This window comes from Hylobates moloch, unplaced genomic scaffold, assembly GCF_009828535.3.
Source record: "Hylobates moloch isolate HMO894 unplaced genomic scaffold, HMol_V3 SCAFFOLD_9, whole genome shotgun sequence".
NCBI lineage: Eukaryota > Metazoa > Chordata > Mammalia > Primates > Hylobatidae > Hylobates > Hylobates moloch.
Genome location: NW_026652284.1, coordinates 96,200,050 through 96,222,456, shown reverse-complemented (window position 1 = coordinate 96,222,456; position 22,407 = coordinate 96,200,050).

Genomic DNA, 22,407 nt, shown 5'->3' with positions numbered 1-22,407 from the left:
AACAATAAAAGTGTATGACAAGGAAGAAGGCTAGTTGTTTCTACAGAAGAAAAGACTAGCTAAAAATTGTCTAGACACAGAATTTCCAAAGTTAAATTACTGTGACACCTTTTCTGTCCTGAAACTTTACGAATTTTCACATATTGTTAAAGAGATTTTCTGTTATTAGTCCTAGCCTGACCATACAGTTTAAGGGTGGGGCAGTGTCCACATAGGAACACATCGGGAGTTTAAACCATTCATGCTATTAAAATAATTTCCTGGAAATGCACATGCATCGCCTTTCATACAGCGTATTTGTGAAAGCGGTTATTGTCAAGGAAAGCATTGATTTCTAACCAGGCAAAGCAAGATGGGTAAAACTTAGCAGCCACAAAAAATTTCATAATGCTAAAGTTTCACAGGCTTGAAAGTTTAAATACTTTTAAATATCATGCAGCTTTTCTTCTAAAATATTCCATCTTTTCAACTAGAGTGAAATATAGAGAAAGGCTTAAAACTCAGCATTAAATTATTATCCTACTATATATATACACACACACACAATATACATATAATTTATTTTTCTATAGACTTCCTCTGTGAACAAATCCTATTATATACTTTCGTTTAAATGCTGAATACTCTCATTTACAAGGTCTAGAAGAACAAAAGCTGCAATCACTTATTGGGTCTCTCTCTCTCTCTCTCTCTATATATATATATACACACACCTTATTAAACAATTTTATTAGGTAGACATTATTATGCTCATTTTACAGATAAGAAACTGAGCTTTGCAAAGTTTGAGTAACTTGCTCAGCTTAAGTGATTCAGAATCCAAACTTGGATCTATCTCTGCTATTCTGCCAGAAGTGAACTTCTTACAAAATAAGTTTCATTCCCTTTATAGCTAAGAGATTCACCTCAACGGATCCTTGAGAAAGCTTTGCTTTTTTCCTCCCATTTGTCTTAATTTGCTTAGCCATGAAGAACTCAAATAGCAATGCCAAGAAAACAGTGTCTAGGTCATTTATTGGCAGCTATGGCTTTTGGTTTACTGCTTCCTGCTACTCACTCTTCAGCTACTCCAAAGACAGCCAGTGGGTTCTGGCTCTCACTCCACTTTCCCAGTTCCTCTGATGCTTTTGTAGCCCTGATTGAAACTAGCAGCCCCATGGTTACCAGGAAAAACAAACGAGCCCCAAAGCTTATACCAGCCCTGGGAGCACTTGCCGAACAGATTTTGAAAAGGAGTGAACTCAGTATAGCTGCAGAGTTCCATCTGGAAATTGGCACTGATAGTAACATTAGCAGCATGTCTTGCCTGTCTTTAGAAAGCCCAAGGATCCTGCAGTACCAGGCAAATATTCACTCACTCTGGACCCCTCTCAGAAACATGTGAGACGTATTGGTATTATGATGCTTATTTTACTGACGGAAACTCCCAAGCTCATGGAGAGAGGTTAACATGTGCAAATTTCCATTTGAGGGTCAGTCAACTACAGAGCCGAATTAGAAGGGCATTCTTTTTTCAAAAATCTCTCCAGTTAAAGAGAGCATCTTATGGTTTCGAAACTCTGGGGTTGGCTTAAAAAAAATTTTAAAGCCTCAACTAGAAGAACAAGGAAATATGAAAGCCTGTTTAGAATATTATATGAATAAAAATAGTAGTGTATTTGGAATAAAAAACACTAGTGTACCTTATTTTTCTTGAACAATATCATTCTTGTTAGCTTGAGACACCTGGACACAAAACACATACTGTTATGCAAAGTCTTATGAGATTTCTTAAAGAGAGAATGATGAGTAATTAGATTACTGTGAATGTACAATTGGGAGTTAGATTTCTTTCTCTAGATATAGATCACTCATTTAGTCGAACAATCAGTAGTTAGATAGATAGCTAGAGAGATATTTCTAAGAATAAATAAGGAGTTTTGGAATACTGAGGGACCCAACAATCTATTGTCCAGGCATAATTTTATAAAGATTATTTTTATATTTCACTGAGTATTTTATTAACTTTCTAGAGATGAGTTCAGGCTTTGAGATCCCAAGTTCTCCTACACTCTGGAAAGTTCCCAGTGGCCTGGCAAGAGGTAGACAGAAAGACTAAATGACCTTATGACACTTTGGGAACTTAATTTATAGGATTAAGTTCTAAAAGATGTGGTGTAGGTGAGCAATAAATGTTATGCTTTTTGAGTGCTTAATAATAAATTGAATAGAATCTAATCAAATGTTAATAATAACTTTCCTTTTACCTGGGAATAAAATATTTGTATTTTTATACTTTTTCCAGGTTCAGCTGAAATTGTTTTCCTCTTCCTGCCATTAAGTTAGAGATCCCAAAATTGCAAGAAACTCTGCACTTAGTGGGGTGGTTGCTAAACATTTTTCATTAAGCGCTGCATCTTACAAATTTTTCAAGATTACATCCTTAACATTTGAATATTTATTTATAATAAATAAATAATATATAGTTAGAACAATAGAAAAATTAAAGATGATGACAAATATTTTAAAATAAATTATATCTTATTTTGCTTATTAATAAAACGTCATTAATGACAGTGGATGTCAATTTCCAATGGACAATTTCTTTTGCCACTGCTTTCTTATCAGTGTTTATTGTTTTGTTGTTTTAATGTGTCAGACAAGGAGCTCCTAGAAGGAATTGAGGGATTACCAGCTCTGTCATTTTCTGGTTATTTTCTTGAACTCGTACTTTTTTTTTCTTTCTTTCTTTCTTTTTGAGACGGTGTCTTGCTCTTGTTGCCCAGGCTGGAGTACAATGGCGTGATCTCGGCTCACTACAACCTCCGCCTCCTGGGTTCAAACAATTCTCCTCCTTCAGCCTTCTGAGTAGCTGGAATTACAGGCGCCTGCCACCACTCCCAGCTAATTTTTTGTATTTTTAGTAGAGACAGGGTTTTGCCATGTGGGCCAGGCTGGTCTCGAACTCCCGACCTCAGGTGATCCACCTGCCTCAGCCTCCCAAGAACTTGGGTACGTTTTTAGTACCAAATAAATTCACAGTTTCTTTTGCAGAAGTTCTTTCAAGCCGCTTGCTTATTTTGTAAGTTGTTTTTGAAGACAAAATGATGTCATTCACAAATCATTGTAGTACATACTGGGCAAACAAGGAAGGCACCGCATCAACCTTTCTACGCTGTGGACTTCCCATTCTGTCCCAGGAGACAAAGGACACCTTTTTCTGCATGGTAAGTGAGCAGCTGAAACAGATGTGGAGTACAAACATGGGCATCAATCCACACTTTAAATATTAGTATATTAGTAAAGCTAAATTCCTTTTTAAAAAAGGTTTTATATATATATATATCCATATATTAATGTAAGTTCATATATTTTCATCCCATATCTCAATGGTTAATAACACATATGCTCATTCTGAATTGCAGACTTCCCACCCTACATTGGAGACCAATCCCCAAATGTAATAACAGTAATGACATCAGTAGTACTGCTCACAAAAATAATAACTACTGTTTAATGAGCACTTATTAAGTGCCATGCACTAAGTTAGGCAATTACATACAGTCAGTTTTTACAATGTCCCCAGGCAGTGGTTTTATGACTTTGTTTATTTATTTATTTATTTTATTTTGAGATGGAGTCTCACTCTGTCACCCAGGCTGGAGTGCAGTGGTGCTATCTTGGCTCACTGCAACCTCCGGCTCTTGGGTTCAAGCAATTCTCCTGCCTCATCCTCCTGAGTAGCTGGGATTACAGGCTCCCACCACCATGCCCAGCTAATTTTTTTTTTTTTGTATTTTTAGTAGAGATGGGGCTTCACCATGTTGGTCAGGCTGGTTTTGAACCCCTGACCTCAAGTGATCCACTCACCTCAGCCTCCCAAAGTGCCAGGATTAGAGGCCTGAGCCACGGTGCCTGGCCTATGACTATATTTATAGAGGAGGAAACTGAGGCTTAAAAAGAAAAAAAAAATTAGTCCCTGAGTTGTTGAGTAATTTATCCAAAGTCACATAATATTTGGCGGCAAAGCAGAACCAGGATATTCTGTGCCCCATGAGACCGTTTTCTTTCTGAGCAAAGGAGAATCTAGCAGAGAATATGCCATTTTCTCATCTAGAATTACCTTCAAGGAAACTCAGCCTTTTGTGATATCTGAGACAGGAATCCTGACCCTTTTAAGGGTCCCCAGTCTATCATTTGCTGTTGGTATTCATTTAACAGAGATTAAGCTTTACTTTCACAATTAAAGAGATGATAATATCCAGACCGACTCATTTGTATTAGCATGCAAATGAGCAATACCCGATAGACCCTTTGTTGAGAACAGTGGAAAATGGGGGACCAGAAAGCTCTTGGGTACATGAAGATTGGTGGAAGTGCTGGAGAGCCGAAAAGGGCTCGGAATGGAAGACTTGGATCCCTAATGCCTATTTCCCACTTTTGCCTCAAGCCAGACTTACAAAGCAAATGTGCTGTAAATTTTATGTCCTTTTATATCTGCTTTCTTTCCCTATGTTATTTGTCTTTCTATGTAAACCACTAGTCACCCTGGATCACTGTGACTCTTCTATCAATAGGCCATCAGCCTGCTAGGTTCTGTGGTTCTGTGGTTTCTCTGCTGTGTTTTCATCAATTCTTCTTGCTCAGTTTGTTCCCCTTGTCATCTGCCCACAGGAAGGGTTCTTCTAAGTTTAGATTCAAATTAATTTACATTTCCCACAAACCTGATATTTGTCTTATTTCTCTTATAAATTATTTACACTGGAAAGACTGAATCATAAAACTGGATCCAAAAATAATGTTATTTTCATGTGTTGATTTTTAAATGGATGCATAGATCGTATTTTACCCCATATATATAGAGAGAGATATATGTATACATATATGTTTTCTGTTTCTATTTTTGTTTTCCATTTGCTTTTGTCCATGTGGCTCCCTGGTCTTTGTATGTGATTGGAGAAGACATGGCAGTCCTTATTCTTTATATTCATCTATCAATCAAAAGCATTTTTTAATTCAACAACTAGTCATTAAATGGTCCATTACAGGCCAGTAGGGGAGATATATATATACACACACATATATATTCCCTGCATTGTAGAGTGTTTCTAGAGGTGGTGATAGACAAACCTATTGTTATAAAGCAAAGTCCATTGAATACTGAAGGAGAAGGACAAAGTCCTCAGTTTCTGGAAGGAAGTAATCACATTGATTGGGAAGACTGAATGAAGGTGAGATGGATAGGCTAGAGGTACCTTTTGTCACGACCTTCTAGATCTACATAACTATTCCAAAACACAAAGGGCTACTTTCCCTACATAGTGATCCTGGCCTTTTGTCTTAGAAAGCTGATTCAAAGATGGGTATCCGATCCAAGCTGGAGCCATCAGTATCCCTTCTTCCATACTTTGGAATTTTTAACTAAGAAGCAGAGACTTGGAGTTGTCTGAGGGAAAGCCACATAATCACGCGGTTGTTTAAATATGCGGGCTGTCAAGCCAGTTTGAGTTCAGTGCCTTGCTCTGCTACTTTATAGCAGTGTAGTCCTGGGAAATTTATGTAACCTCTTTGTCTTTAGTTTTTTGTTTATCTAGAAAACAGGAAAAATAATGTGAACTTTCTCATACAGTTGCTATGAAGTATAGATTAAATAATCTATTGAAAGTGTGAGCCAGGCGCGGTGGCTGATGCTTGTAATCCCAGCACTTTGGGAGGCTGAGGCAGGCAGATCACCTGAGGTCAGGAGTTTGAGACCAGCCTGGCCAACATGGCAAAACCCCGTCTCTACTAAAAATACAAAAACTAGCCGGGCATGGTGGCGTACATCTGTAATCCCAACTACTCAGGAGGCTGAGGCAGGAGAATCGCTTGAACCTGAGAGGCAGAATTTGCAGTGAGACGAGATTGCACCACTGCACTCCAGCCTGGGCAACAGGGTAAGATTCCATCTCAAAAAAAAAAAAAAAAAAGAGATATGCTATATATTCAATTAATATTTGTTCTTAAAATTATTATGACTCCTATTGTTATTAAAGAGATATCTCACAAACACCATTGGTAGGTCCATGAAGCACCGGTTTCATCAGGGATTATTTTCCTCTTCCTGCCGTCAGCTCCTCTTTGGGTCTTTCATTGTCCTTCTCCATGGAGGACAATAATAATAACATTTTGCTTAAGTTATTCTGGTTTGAATTATTGTTACTTAAAACTAAAAAAAAAAAAAAAACTAGATCTAATAAGATAGTAGAGTATAACAAATTTTTCTTCCTCTTCCTTATTTCCTTTCTTGTTATCATTATTATTGTTATTGCTTGTGGTTATTTTCAGGAAATTAAACAAGAAATTCAATTCTCTCCACAATTTGATTAGATATGGATATGAATTAGCAAAATTTATTATCACTGTAAACTCCGACACAGATGACAAAATAAAATAAAAAACAAACAAACAAAATCAAGATGGTTGCAGATGACCTAATCTGTAATGGAAAATAAATAAATAAATAATATATACTATGTTTATATACTATGTTATATAGTATATAAATATATATTTATATATGCTTATATATAATGTATATAATTGGTGGCCATATTCTATATGCCATTTAAAATTAGAGGCCTCCATATGCTACAATTCCACAGAAGTACTACATTATTTAGGAAGAGAAACATCCAGCATTCAGAATAATTCAAATATGACTGCCTTTGAAAAGGCAGGGGAGATATAGCTATATGATGAAAAATACTAGATTAAAAAGGATTGATTTCCACACACACACAGAAGTCATCAATTAAGTCAACCTCATGGCTATTCTTATGATAACCCAAATCACTGGTTTTTATGACTTCTAAAGAATTTTGCCCTAGAAAACACAACCTCAATAGTTACATAGACACCTATACCTTGAAACTGCACTCTGGTTGGATGTATATAAAGTAACCACTTTTTATGAATTTAATGATGTATTACCCAATCTATAATTCATTTATGAAGTCATCCAGTTCTGGCTTTATCATACTCTGGCCCACGATTTTATTTTTTTCTTGTTCACTCACTTGTCTAGCCTGGCTTCTGTCTTGATCAAACAACAAAACAAAATAAGAAAACAGAATAAGATGAAAACAAAACAAAACACAAGAAGAAATGAAAAGCATGGACTTGATACTTATTAGTAGACAATTCTTACTGAATAAATACTCCAGAAGAGCCGCTCCATTTTAAGAATTCTGGCTGTTAACAAGATCAGCAATTATAGTATTGTTAAGACTCTTTCTTTGGCAAAAGAAAGAAATCCACCTTAGAGGAGTTTACATTAAAATAGGATGTATTAATATTTGTGATTACAAAGCCAGAGGGCTTCCTTGATCTCCCACTGGATTCAGGTGGTGAAATACGGTCATCAGAGCTGTCTCTACGCTGTTCTGTTCTTTTGTCTGCCAGAGTCACCTTGCCTCGCTCAGTTATTTAGGCTTTTTGGGCTCTTGCTGCATAGACGATAGTGAAATGTTGTCTTAACAAAGGGTTGGGCAGGGAGACAGGTGAAGGGATAAAATGTAGTGACAGAGATAGATGGTGTGTACCTTGTTTCTTTTTTCCCTTCATTCTTTTTTCCCTTCATTCTCTTCATTCAGTCACATATTATAAATATGTGGAGATTATATAATTAAAATCACTGCCATTAGTCAAATGCTTCCTCAGTCCCAGTCTGACACTAGGTCTGCGGGGAGAAGCGAGAGGGTTCACCTTACCCAGGACCTAGAGAATTTGCCATAGGATGTCTAGTGAAGATTATCCGGACTTTAAGATTGTTGTTCACGTTTTTATCACACAAATTATGCATGGATCTAAAAGGAAACAAATTCTCCCATAATACATTTCAAAGTGAATGCTAGAACAATACAAAGCAGCTTGTTTTTGCTAGACATATATATATGTATGTGTGTATATATATATATTAGACAGAGTTTCCCTCTCATTGCCAGGGTTGGAGTGCAATGGTGCGATCTCAGCTCACTGCAACAACCTCCATCTCCCAATTTCAAGCGATTCTCCTGCCTCAGCCTCCAGAGCAGCTGGGATTACAGGTGACTGCCACCACGCCCAGCTAATAATTGTAATTTTAGTAGAGACAGGATTTCGTCATGTTGACCAGGCTGGTCTTGGACTCCTGACCTCAGGTGATTCACCTGCCTTGGCCTCCCAAAGTGTTGGGATTACAGACATAAGCAACTGCACCTGGCCTCCCTCTGTTTAAAGATATAGTTACCCTGACATACAGATCTCACACTCTTTTCATCACCCTTTTTTCCAGGAAAACCTTGATGTAGCTACGAGTTTCTGTAGAAATTCCAGATACAGTATATATATATATATATATATATATATAGAGAGAGAGAGAGAGAGAGAGAGAAAGAGAGAAATAATAATAATAATGATTATAATAATTTGTTTATGTTTTAAACTTCCACCTAAAGAAAGGAACTTTGATGGCAATCTATGTATAGGATGTCATATTTTACATTAGATTGTACAGCTTTTTATAGTCTACACAGTTTTCAAAATTTTTTGTTTTGCTTTCAAACAAGTGTAGAATATACCATTTAAAACCCGAATTTATTTTATACTAATACTCAACTGGTTGCATTCAAAGTTCCACAAGTTACGTATGACTCTAAAAGAAAACAAATCCTTCCATAATACATTTTAAACTGAATGTTAGAACAATTTCAACAAATATGAAGCAGCATGTTTTTGCTAGAAAATAAAAATATTTTTACTTTGTTTAAGGATGTGGTTACCCTGGAACACACATAAATCTCTTTTTAGACAATAACTTACTCATAAAGAAAATTTAGAGAGACATCTTTTCCTCCATGGGAAAAATATCCTGATTTAAAGTACTTCAACCAAAGGAAATTTCTCCAAGTTAACCAAACTCAGGGCATCCAGCTCACAAGATGGTTAATTTTCTAAAGGAAACTTCTTTTCCTTATTTGGAATTCCTGTTGCAAATATATTCAGGAATTCAAAGGAACGATTTTGACTATCTGAATTCATCAGTAGCATTTTATCTGTGTGACTATATCTTTATGTTGGGAAAAAACAAACAAACAAAAAACCAACAAAAAACAAAACAAAACAAAATCTTATCTCCTGCCCCCCCAAAAAAGGAATTTGGAACTACATAAAATTTTTTAAATTCTTAATTTAGGACTTTCAGCCTTTTTTGATAAAGCTGTCAAGTATTACTTACCTTAAAACAGCAACATGATACAGAAGAGATGAAATCCAGACCAAGGGCAGCCCTGCTATGGAGAAATTTAAATATTCAGCACCATAATGCAGCATAATCTGTCCAGCTAGTTTACTGACCAATATTTATTATGACCATTCCTTTCAACCTCTTATGCTGGGCTGCATGGATGCATAGAATGGAGCTCTGTTAGGCTGCCTTCCCTGCAGGGAAGTGTTGATTCACTTAAGAATATTGTACAGTCAGAGGGACTGTATGAACCCAGTTGAATGTAAGTCATGTTCTAACTTGATAGTATTAAAAGATACCATGTTAGAATTTTTTAATGAATTTCTTCAATTTATGTCCAGGTTATACATTTCAAGTATAAGATTATCTGAATAATTCAATTTATAATTTTTCTGGCTTCACTGTGTACTTCTCTCTCCCTACCAAACCCACCCTTACCCCAGCTAACTGACCACAGGAAGGGCTTGGATTTGCTATAAATATAATACTGATCACCAAATATGTGACCAATATAGACAAATATGTAACCAACTACTTGTTGGTTACCCTTTATTATCACACTGTGCAATACTGATGGTGCACTAACCATGTGTCGGATTAACTTTGTTGTAGGTTATATTTGGATATAAAATGAAAACTGTTCATGTATTTTCTAACTTAGTGCTTCCTCGTTCAGATAGCTCTGTTAACTGGTGGCAACTTCAGAAAATTAGAAGAGACCAATGTAACCTTAGATATTAATTGGCTCAATGTTTCTAACTTCATAGGCATTAGAATACAAATTCCCACAGGGAAGAAATTTTTGTCTGCTGTGTTACTATCATTTTCTCAAAACTGAGCAGTTCCTGGGACATAGTAGGTGCTCAATAAATATAGGTCAAATGAATAAATGAACTACATATAAGAATTATTTTGGTTTTATCAAGATCCCTATGGAAAAGAATTGTGAGTATAGATGCCATGAAAATGTCTTCCTAAAGATCATTTAGAAAATATGCTAGAATGAAGATAAAATATTAGTTTCATTTCATTTGCCAACCTTGATTGAGTAATAGTGATTTTATTGGACACTAAGTTGAGAAGGATTCTGTGGGTCATCCAAGCTCAGTGGGAAAGTGTGCCATAATGATGTCTGCTGTGGGAGGCAATCATGATCCATATAACAAATATTTGCTATTCCTGAAGTGTTTTCTTATCTTACTTGGTATATACTATTCAGATTTTGCCATTCTTAGGAAAGTTTCTCATATAGTTGAATTAATACCATCCATTATATATACATATTGATCCTAAGATTTACACATAAATTAATTTAATTTCCTCTTCCCTGTAAGTTTCTGGCATGTTGACAAAATCCAGAACAAAAAAATCTATCTCTTTCTAAGAAAATTTGTTGTAGATACCTGTGCTCTACTACAATGTGCAAGGCATTATATGATTCTATTCTGTGCTACCAGTTTTAGAAGAATATTAACATAACACTCTTTCACCTATAACACAGTTCCAGGCCTCCGGCCTCATTTTAGCGTAATTCCAAGGTTCCAGGGTAATTGTCCAAGTCTTTTGAAAGCTGCTTTCTTGCAATGCATTGTTTCTACATTCTTTCTATTTGCCAGAATGAACAAAACTGATTTTTGTCAGCTGTCAAATGGAGCAAGATGTCAGAGGGGAAGAAAAAAAAAAAAGCTTTTTCCATACGTACTTTCAATGCTTGTAACAAAAGTAAACGATTAGGCCATTGGTTGTCTGCTCTGGGGAGAGGTTTATGTTTCCAATATTGCATAGCACACTCATATCTAAGCAGACTGGAAATAGTGCTAGAGTCAACAGGAAGATTGGCAATTTTGCTTTATTCAGATGGAACCAATAAGCTATTGGCACATCGGGAACAGCAGCCTGAAAATTCTAAATCTTTTAGAAGTGGCCTCCCTCTTAGGTGGTATCCAGTGATTTGAACAGGCTTTTTTGGCATTTCCAGATGAATTGTGGGATGTGCTGTTGTTAAATTGTAGGTCATGTTTGTGAGTCTGCAGCACACACACACAGCCTGTCGATTCCACTGCGGGACTTGTTCTGCCAGCACTTCTCAGCTTTGACCTGCTAAGTGATTCAGACTGTTTATTTAATCACAAGGTTGAGTCTCCTTTAAGTTAAAAAAAACTACCACTTAGGCAAAATATGGCAGATCATAGGGTGGTTTATAACCATCTTAGCCTGTAAATTCAAACCAATATTTTTTTTATCAGAATTAGATCAGTCCTGCCAGTTCAACTTTCCCTTAGCAAATGTTATTTCTATGACACTCTAAGTATTTTTATTTCCACTGAAATTGACTCAGACTACATAAAGCTACAGTACATCTGCACATATTTGATATGAAGATAATTTTTTTAGGACCTATATTTAATTTGTGTTTTAATTGTACCATGTAGTAACATAACTTCATCCTCCAGAATGGTCTTCTTCCCCTTCATCTCCCACAAGAAAAAAAAAAAATAAATAGCCTTGGGAAATCTCATGGACCCAAATGGTGAAAAGATTAACCTGGAAGCCAAAGCAACCTGATCTGCTGCTATTTCACTGGCCTTTATTTGCAACAGCACATAATGTTTATCTCACAAAAATGGGCTCCCCGTATCCCAGCCGATCAGTTATGTTGATTGTGAAGCTCAAGATTTTTACTGTCCTGGTAAGGCAGCCCCAGACGCTGGGCTTGTGGCATATAAGTAAATACTCCTTAAGGGCAGACCTAATTCAGGTGTTATTTTATTGGCATTGGAGTTTGGATCCTCATTCTTTCTTGCTCTTATGGATGAAGACAGTTACCCAACTAACTCTCCTAGTCATTGCTAATGTGCTGGTGTGTTTCAGAATCATTTGGGGGTGCCTGTTGAAAATGTGGAATGCTAATTCTCGCCTCACTCCAGTGCTGCCTAATAGGAACATAACTGCTGCTTTTAGCACAGCTTCCTGGGTTCTTAAGAACTCAGGATCAAGAGAAAGATCTAGCTGCAGCTTTACCTAGTATAAACCAATACTGACCTCGTTTATACTCAGGACTGGTGTTCATTCAGCCTGCACACACAGGTAGAGCTAAAAAAAGTTGTTAAAATATCCAAATATTTCCAACCTAATTGCTAAGGGACCACTTCCCCAGGTTTTTTGAATGCCTCATTTCCATGCCAGCTTCTTCACTGGAATCCCTCAGGCCTCCTTTCTCCCCACAATCCACCAACTAAAGGGTTAACACCATGCACAGAAATTCCCTTCAACTCAGCTTTCTCACTGGGTCTTCTCTCTCAAGATTTTATTCTCATGGCCATAACAATCAAATATTTGGTGGTTAATCATCAATTCCATCTCCTGGTCATATTTTCTTCTGAGCTCTAATCCCAGATATCTAACTGCCTGGTGGGCATTTCATTGGCAACTCTGTAGCAAACTAAAGCACAATTGTTTCAAAGAACACATTTGTCATCTTTCTGCCTAAATTCAGCTCCTTCCTCAACTTCTATCCTGATCCCTGATTCTTATTCATTCTGCCACCATTGCCTGGACAACTAAGCACAAAACTGAGTCATTCTTGACTCCCTGCTCTCTCCATCCAATTAGTCATCCAATTAGTTGAATTTTACTCTAAAATTTATCTTACATCCATCATTTCCTTTCCATTCCCACTGCCACCACTTCACTGCAGACTCATTGCCTCACTTTTAAATCAACAATAATTTCCTTCAAACTTTCCTTCATCTTTTTTCCTAATTTTTTCCTTCATGCCACCTCCAGATGAATCCTTGTGAAATATTTTGATCATGTTATGTTTCTACTCAAATCCCTTCAGTGGGTCACTTTCCTATAAAGAAAGAGCCAAATGTCTTGAACTGGCATGTAAAAATTATATTACTCCCAAAAAACTGTCTTAGGTCTCTCTAGTCTTTTGTGGCAGATATTATATTAGATATTACAGAATTGAACTACGATTCATCTAATAAATTTGTCTTCAACAGATAAGGGCTGAAGTGATGCAGCCAGGATAATAATCCAGTTTTCCTGACTCTTTCTTCTACACTATGTTCCTGCCAACACCCCCTCCCCCCCCGATAGAAACTGCAGGCCTAGCTTTGCCAAATATCTCCTCTGGCATCTAGTCCTTGATGTCTTTCTCTTAGGGATGATGCATTATGTTTTCTCTTTCCGTCTCCCTATTGCTTTTACAAAGACTTGTTCTGATTCCATTCTGCCCTAATCTTTCTTTTCCTCATTACATTAGGGACCTTATGTCACCTTTGAGTTGCCTAGTTGAAACTGGATTTAAGTTTTTGCATTTCACCTCAAACCACAATACTTCCTCCCTCACTCTCTTAGCTGAAGACTTTGTTTTCTGTTTTACTGGAAAACACTGGGCAATCTTAAGAGGACTTCTATACTACAGTGGTTCTCAACCTGGGATGCACCCAAGAATCTTCTCCATACTAACAACACCAAAAAAGACAAAAATACAAACAAAAAATCAATACCCAGTTTGGAACCCAAATCAATTAATTAAGAAACTCAGGTGTTAGGTGTGTATAGGGGATAGACATTAGTATTTTGAAATATAATCTAGGTGATTCCAATGTACACTCAAAGTGAGAACTACTGTTCCACAAATTCCCATCACCATATTTATCCACCTACCTGTATCTCTTCTCACATACTCTGCCTTCTCTTTGGAAGAAGTCTGTGCTCAAAGTTGAGGCCATCCCCTCCACTTGTGCACAAGATCCCATTGCCACACATCTCCTCATAGTATCACTCCAACATCTAGCCACTCTTCTTCCCTTCTTATCAACATACAAATATTCTGTGGTTTCCCCTATTTGGGAAAATAATGAACAAACTGACTCTAATTCTCTGCTCTATTTTACCACAAAACTTTTCTGCATCCTTACAAGAGAATTATTTTTTAAATTGTCTCTAGTGATTTCCATATTGCTAAAACCCTATCATCAATTTTCAGTCCTTATCTTCCTTAATATTAGTATTTAATTCAGTTGATCACACGTTTTGCCTTGATACACTTGCTAACTTTGAGTTACAAAACCCCCATGCATTCCCAGATCTCTTCTTGTCCTACTGGCTGTTCCCTCTGCTAGTTCCTTCTCTCTGTCTCTAAATGTTGGAATATGCTAGGGACCAGCCTTGGGCTTTTGTTCTTTATCTGCATTTATTCCATTGGTGATCTCATCCAACTATTTTTTTAAAAAAACTTTATTGTAGTTCAATTGAAGTAAAATAAACTGCACATATTTAAAATGTACAATTTGATCAGTTTTGAGATATGCATATACCTGTGAAATAATAATCACAATCTAGATAACAAACATTTCCATTTCCCCTCAAAAGTTTCCTTATGTCTCTTTATAATCCTTGCATCCCTTCACTCCAATCTACAGGTAATAATTGATCTGATTTCTTCACTAGGGATTAGTTTGCATTTTCTAGAATTTTATATAATTGGAGTCATACAATCCATACTTTTTTGTCTTGGCTTCTTTCATTCAACATAATGATTTAAAAATTCAGTCATGTTGTTGTATGTATTAATAGTTGATTGCCATTTATTGCTGAGTAATATTCTATTGTTTGGATAGGCTATAATTTATCCATTTAACCATGCTAAAACTGCTACAAGGATTTCGTATAAGTCTTTAAACATATGTTTTCATTTCTTTCAGATAAATACCTAGAAGTGGAATGGTTGTGTTGTATGTTAAGCATATGCTTAATTTTTTAAGATAACTGCCTAGCATTTTTTCACAGATAGCATGAGAATTTCAGTTCTCATGTCCTTGCCAAGACTTTATTTTAAGACAAACTATGGCCTGAGGTATCTTGCTTGCCACTTGTTTTTGTAAATAATATAGCTATGCTCCTTCATTCACTAATTGTCTATAGCTGCATTGATGCTACAGTGGCAGAGTTGAATAATTTTGACAAAGACCATAAGGCCAATGAAACCTAAAATATTTACTATCTGGTCCTTTTATTCAAAAGAAGTTTGCTAAGCCCTGCTTTATATGGTCTTTTAAAAAATTTCAGCTATCTCAATGGGTTATAGTAGTATCTAATTGTGGTTTTAATTTGGTGACTAATGTGATTAAACATGTTTCCATGTGGTTGTCATTCACTTATCTTCTTTTGTAAAATCTCTGTTTCAATCTTTTATCCATTTGCATTTGTTTTTCTGTTTTCATTTATTTCTTACTAAAGTATAAGAGTTTACTGTCTACTCTAGAGTCAAATCCTTTATCTAATATGTGTAATGTGAATATTTTTCCTCCAGTTAGTGGCTTGCATTTTGATTTTCTTAATGACAATTTTCATATGATAATAGATTTTAAACTTAAGAAGTTCCAATTTATCAGTTTTATTTTTTATGGTTAATGCTTTTAAAATATCTAAGGAGCTATGAACTATGCCAAACTTAAAATGATTACATCCAAGTTTTCTTCTAGTTGTTTTATAGGTTTATGTTTTACTTTAGGCCTAGTGTCTATTTGGAGTAAATGTTTGTGTATGATGTGAGGTAAAGGTTAGCATTTATTTATTTATTTTTGCTTATGGAGGTACAGTTGATCCAGCAAGATTTATTGAAAAGACTTTTCTTTCTCATGTGAACTTTCCTCTGTCAAACTCTGTCAAAAATCAATTTACCATGCGTGTGTGAGTCTTTTTCTAAACTTTATTCTACTCCATTAATATACATATCTATCTTTTGGGCATTATCAAACTGTCCTGATGATGGTAGCTATATAATAAGCCTTGAAATTAGATGAAGTTCTTCTTTTCCAAAATTGCTTTCACTATTCTATACTTTTTGGATTTGCACATATGCTTTGGAACATGTTGTCATTTTTAACAAATGCAGGCTGGGGTTCTGATTGGTATTATGTTGACTTCACTTAACAAATTTTGAGAGAATTGCCATGGAAACAATTTTGAATCTTTCAATCAATGAATATCACATGTATTTCTAATTGTTTAGCCTGTCTTTAATTTCTCCCAACAATACTTTTTGTAATTTTTAAATAAAAGACCTTAGATGTCTTTTATTAGACATATGCCCAAGTAGTGTTAAAAACTTCAGTCAAATTAAACTTAAAGGAGTTTAATTGAGCAATGAACGATTCGCAAATTGGGCAGCCCCTAGAATCACAGCAGATTCAGAGAGACCCCAGGGTGCTTCATGGGCAGAACAAATTTACAGACAAAAAAAGTAAAGTGACATACAGAAACTGGAAGTGAGTTGCGAAAACAGCTGTGTTTGTTACAGCTCGGTCTTTGCCTTATTTGAACACTCAGTTTTGAACACTACACTGAGTAGTTTGAACACTCAGCAGTCTGTGAGTGGTTGAAATATGGCTGCTGGGATTGGCCAACACTCAGGTATTATTACAGGTGCATACTTCTAAGTTAGGTTTTCAATCTTGTCTACCTATTAAGTTAGATTGCAGTTCATCCACAAGGACTCAAATATAGAATTATGGAGTCCTTCTCAGGCCATATTTAGTTGGCTTTAACAATCCTCCACTTTTGGTCATTTTCTCAATTTTGATTGATTGACCAAAACTTTAGTAATTGATGTCACTATCACCATTGTAAATGTACTTATTTGGTCTTGCAACTCACTGGGAAACGGAACAGTGAGTTTTGCAAAGGTAGGAACAAGGACTGAGTAGAGGGTAACTCCTTATGCTGGAATGCCCTATTTACAGGAGAAAAACAAAACCTAGTTTGTCCTGGTCTAGGATCTTTGTGTTTCTTTAAAGTCTTAGTGTGATTATGTCATATTTAGCATGAGTGACTCCATTTTTGTTTGATTTGGTCTGTTAGGGCCTAGTGCATGAGCTCAGTCCAAAACAATGGCCTCCCATAATTTTGCTTTAAAAAATTACCCCCTTTTTGGCCAGATTTTCACTTAGGTGAGAGTGTGACCAAAACTTAGGCCCTTAGTACCACTCTCAGTTGACATCATTTTGGGTTTCTGGTCACAGCATGTCATTCATAGGTTACAGTGTCCTCATGATCACACATTTCTTTCAGCTCTTGTCATTCCAGTTGAAGACAGACCATTTGACCTTCTAGAGATGGCCGCATGCAAATGTTTAAAACCTTTGAGATAATACAGTGCACCAGGGAGACTATTATGACTATCGAGAGGATAAAAACCAAGAGTTTGGTGTATGTTTCTTACCTGGGGTTCCCACAAACAAAACCACCTAAAATCAAATACTTTAAAGAATGAGCTAGATGAAGCATCTACTCACTTAACTAAGCAGACGTTTGTTAATCCTCTACAACTGAATCTCTATAATACCTGATTTTCTCCATAGGCCATAAGTGTCAACAGGCACACAGATACTTTTCTGTTTAGCCAATTCTGTTCTTTAGCATAACTTTCACAAGAGAATTTAAGGTCTGTGGTGTAACCATGGCATTTACAGTAGAATCTGCTATAGAGCCTATTATGAGGGATACATTTCTAATCATTGCCTCTGTTATTCCAAACTTTGGAAAAAGGACCTAACAAATGATGTCCTTCTCTTAGAGAAGAGCAAAGGCCTCCTTGGCAATGTTCTCTTTAACTCATGATGTGGGTTAAGAGGAGTGAATTAATGTTAACTTTCTGACTGATTATGAGGGAATGTATGTACCATTAAAGTTTCTCACCTATATTGGACCTTCATCTTTTACCTTTCAAAGTATAAGTTTATCTATGTATAAGGCTGGCTGCAAAATCCTTTACAAATAAAAGTATACTCCATAAGTGCACACAACAGACCCCCTTTTCTTTTCTTTTCCTTTCTTTTCTTTTTTTTTTTTTTTTTTTTTTTAGATGGAGTCTCACTCTGTCACCCAGGATGGAGTGCAGTAGCGCCACCATGGCTCACTGCAACCTCTGCCTCTGCTGTTAAAGTGATTCTCCTGCCTCAGCCATCCGAGTAGTTGGGAATTAGAGGTGTGAGCTACGATGCCGGGCTAATTTTTGTATTTTCATTAGAGACTGGTTTTTACCATGTTGCCCAGGCTGGTCTCAAATGGCTTGGCCTCCCAAAGCACTGGAATTACAGGCATGAGCCACCACACCTGGCCCCCTTTTTCATTTCTATTGCTCATAGAGGCATAAACAAGAAAAAGTATTCAAAGATAAGAGTCTCTTAATAGAAGAAGTCTTGATTTGTGATTTTGGGAAAGCTGTTCACATTCAAGGATGCCATCTTTTTCTTGGAGAAACTTCCCTGATTAGCTTTACCTTAAGGGTTCCAATAGGTGTACAGTTCCAAGAGTGTGGAGGACCCTTCTCATTTGCGAGATTATGAACTCAAAGTTCAAAGTTCCAAAGTTTTGCTGCAATGTCGATGGCAAGGACAGTCTTTCTCTGACATTCTCAGAAGATCCAGTCTTCAGGTTCTAGATTGGGAAGAGGTTGATTGTCCATAAAAAAACTTTCTTTACCTGGTAAAAATACACTGTGGCATAATAACTTAGTGTTATAACGTTAGCCTTCTTGCACGGGAGAGCTTTTATACAAACAGAAAATATGCATTGAAAATGACTATTGAATGAAATTCCTTTATAAAATGTTTAAATGGCCCATCAGGTGACCAAATATTCTAGAAGCTTTGATTGTTTTCCCAGGAATATGGGACCAAACATTGGTTATACACTATTTTAGCAATTTATAAGTCACCACACCAATGTATTCGATTTGGATTATTTTATCTTTTTTATGATGAGTCATGGAATAAAGAACTTTTAATAACAAAAGCTTTAAGGACTCAGGAAGGACAAGGTGGCCATGCTGATTCTCCATGAGTCCATGCTTAGTTAACATTAGACTTTTATACCTTCTTGTATACCAGTTGGTTCTCCAAATTAGGTGCACAGCACTGACAAATGATGGGTTTTCATAGGTAATTTGACTTAGACCATGGAGTTCTTCAAAATGTATATCTAAACAATTTCAGCATCAGCTGATTTAGCATCAAAATCTGGTAAAGTATTTTCTTGGTATTTAATTTTTGTTCTACTGGGATTAGCAGTTTTAAAACCCAGTCTGTCTTTTCATTAAAGTTCCAGGAATTCTTACCCTGTTCAAATAATATAATTCTCAAGTTATTAGAAAACTGTATTTAAGAGTGCCTTTTAGGGTCCTTTCTCTCCTTCATGAACCTACCAAAAGACACCATATTCTAGGATTTTGCGTGCTTGTGAAGTTTTCAGAAACTGCATCAGCATTAAGCAACTAACTGTGGAAATGACTTTAAATAGTTATTGTTAAAAACACAATTGACAATGAAATTTGGTTATTTCTGTGGTCTACAATAACATAATAACCGTAATTATGATCAGTAGCATATACTCAGACATATTAGAATTTTATAAATCTCATACAATTTTAAGACATATATTAATATGATTCACTGAAATATACCCTGAAGAAGATTACAAATTTTTTTGTATTTTTGACAATGCTTCCCATGTAAGTGAACAGGTCAAATAATTCTGTTTACCTCTTTTTTGGATGCTTCAGAGGCTATCTGTAGCATCTTAAAGTTAGAGGTCAGAAAAGACAATTTTAAAGCTGACATTTTATTTTGGGAAACCTGTTAAATATGTTAAAGGTTTAAAACACTTGATAATGTGAAATACAATTCCAGGTTATCATAATCATTCATTTAGCCAAAATGATGACTCAAAAATTTTTAAAAAGGCAAAAACCTTTACCATTGATAAAGGGAAGATAGCTTTCCAAATAATCTGTCTCTTGTCTTTCCTTTCTTTTTTCAGTAGTCTATTCAAAAGGCAAACAAAAATCTTTCATTATCTTTTAATATTACATGAAAATCTTGTTCAAGAGAGAAAGCCAAATTTCAACCTTGTATTAGTGTACTATTAATGTCAACCTCAATTTTTAATTAAACCTTATAGACAAATCTTTCCAACTTAATCAATTTGACCATAAGATGAGATTCTCATAAACCTTGTACTCTTTACAAATTTTTGTTAACAAGCAGATAAGTGCTTTAAGAAAACACTGTTTGTGTTTTTATTTTGATGTTCAATTTATGGAAAAAAATGGAAAGACTCTTTTAAATTTAGTTAATATGTTCACACACAGAATGTTTTTTAAAAGATTAATTTTTACAAACCTTAAACAACTTGTTTAAACCTTTAACTTATTCTTCTCTAATTTAAAACAATTCTTTAACCCTCTAAAGTAGGCAAAAATTTACATTCCCATACCTTCTTGTAATCTTTCACCAAAAACACATTTCATTCTCCTCACATACCTTGCATGTAAAACTATTTTTTAGTAGTTTCAATCACATGATAATGGTAACTCTTAGCAACATTTTTTTTTTTTTTTTGAGACAGAGTCTTGCTCTGTTGCCCTGGCTGGAGTGCAGTGGTGCGATCTCTGGCTCACTGCAAGCTCTGCCTCCTGGGTTCACCCCATTCTCCTGCCTCAGCCTCCTGAGTAGCAGGGACTACAGGCAACTGCCACCACCATGCCCGGCTAATTTTTTGAATTTTTAGTAGAGATGGGGTTTCACTGTGTTAGCCAGGATGGTCCGATCTCCTGACCTCGTGATCCACCCACCTCAGCCTCCCAAAGCGTTGAGATTACAGGCCTGAGCCACCGCACCAGCCAACTCTTAGCAACTTTTAGGTTCAGTTCACAAATTTCCTTTCATGAATCCTTTCGCATCTTACACAGATCATCTTCAACATGCTTGGACTTTCTGACTTGTCCTAAATATACTTCTTTTTAAACAACCAGTTATTTTACTTTAGGACATTTTACCTGAGTAAAGGATGGGATTGGGTTAGAGGCTCACCCTTCAGGAAAGTCCCTCATGGTTAAAAATAGATTAAAGATGACAGGGCCCAACAGGGGGCAAGTTTGTGTCTTCCCAGTTCAATATTTGGTGCTAAGCTAATGGTCCAAAGAAGGTAAGCTGAACAGTCTTCAAAAGCCTAAGAAGCAGTTTATGACCTTAAAGCATTTAGCAAACCTAATATCTGACCTGCCTAATTTAGACCAAATATCTTTATTTTACCAATAATCATTAAACCTCTTTTTATTTCCTCGAGATTACTAAAATTATATGAACTAAAAGGCATTACAGTTTTTATTTTTCTTTCAAAATTTCAATTTAAGTGCTTACTTTTCTTAAAGCCAATTAAGTAGCTGGGATTAAACGTGCGTGCTATGATTCATGTGTAGTATGTAACTACACATACACAAGATTTAGTAGTTGTAAGGTTTTTCACTTGCCAGTTTCTATGTTTTTTCTTAATTGGATTACTGGCTTTAGGGTGGAGTTCTTGTAAGAACAGTGCCAGGAAAGCCTGCAGCTCCTAGGGCCTAAGAAGCAGGCACAGCTAGAAGGTAAAAACAGATCCCCAAAATTAAGGGTCCCCATTTTTATACCAGATCCTGGATACCAAACAGAACGGAGCCTTAGATTCCAAGAGAGATCTATCCATTTCCAATTCCTGGTTTTTTTTTCTTTTCTTTTTTTTTCCCCCCCAAAATGGGGTCTGGTTCCTCCTGTTTGTCTCAAGGAGTCCCAGGCTGTTACAGCTTGAATATCCACTTTTAATGAAGCCAACTTTTAACTGTAGTACTTTTTTGAAAAAGTCCTTTTAAATCTTTTATTACTCAAACTTGGCTAGGCCAAATGGCTAATATTTCTGTGCCAGGGAAAAGAAAATTTAAGATAAGTCATGGAGGGGAAGAGAATCAACAAATGGTAGAGGTCATGCGGATATCAAACCAGGAAGTACGCATTTCCTAAGCTGGGAATTGAACCCTGAACCTGAGCTACCATTGTAAAAAGAGAAAGCAGGGCCACATGGTGACAAGGTCAAGCTCTCAAGGATATGACTGACCAGTTTGCTGCATCTCTTGAACAGCAGGCATATGGGGTCCTGGGCATGCATTTTATCCTAAGGTATCCCTCTTTATGACAGAACAATACAGAAAGACACACAAAGCATGCCAGATTTAGTATAGCTTAAGATGGGCCTCAGAATTCTTTTTTTGTATTAATCAAAACTTTACAGAGGAGATAAACAGTGACTTTTACTATTCATTTAACCAGTTTGCACAG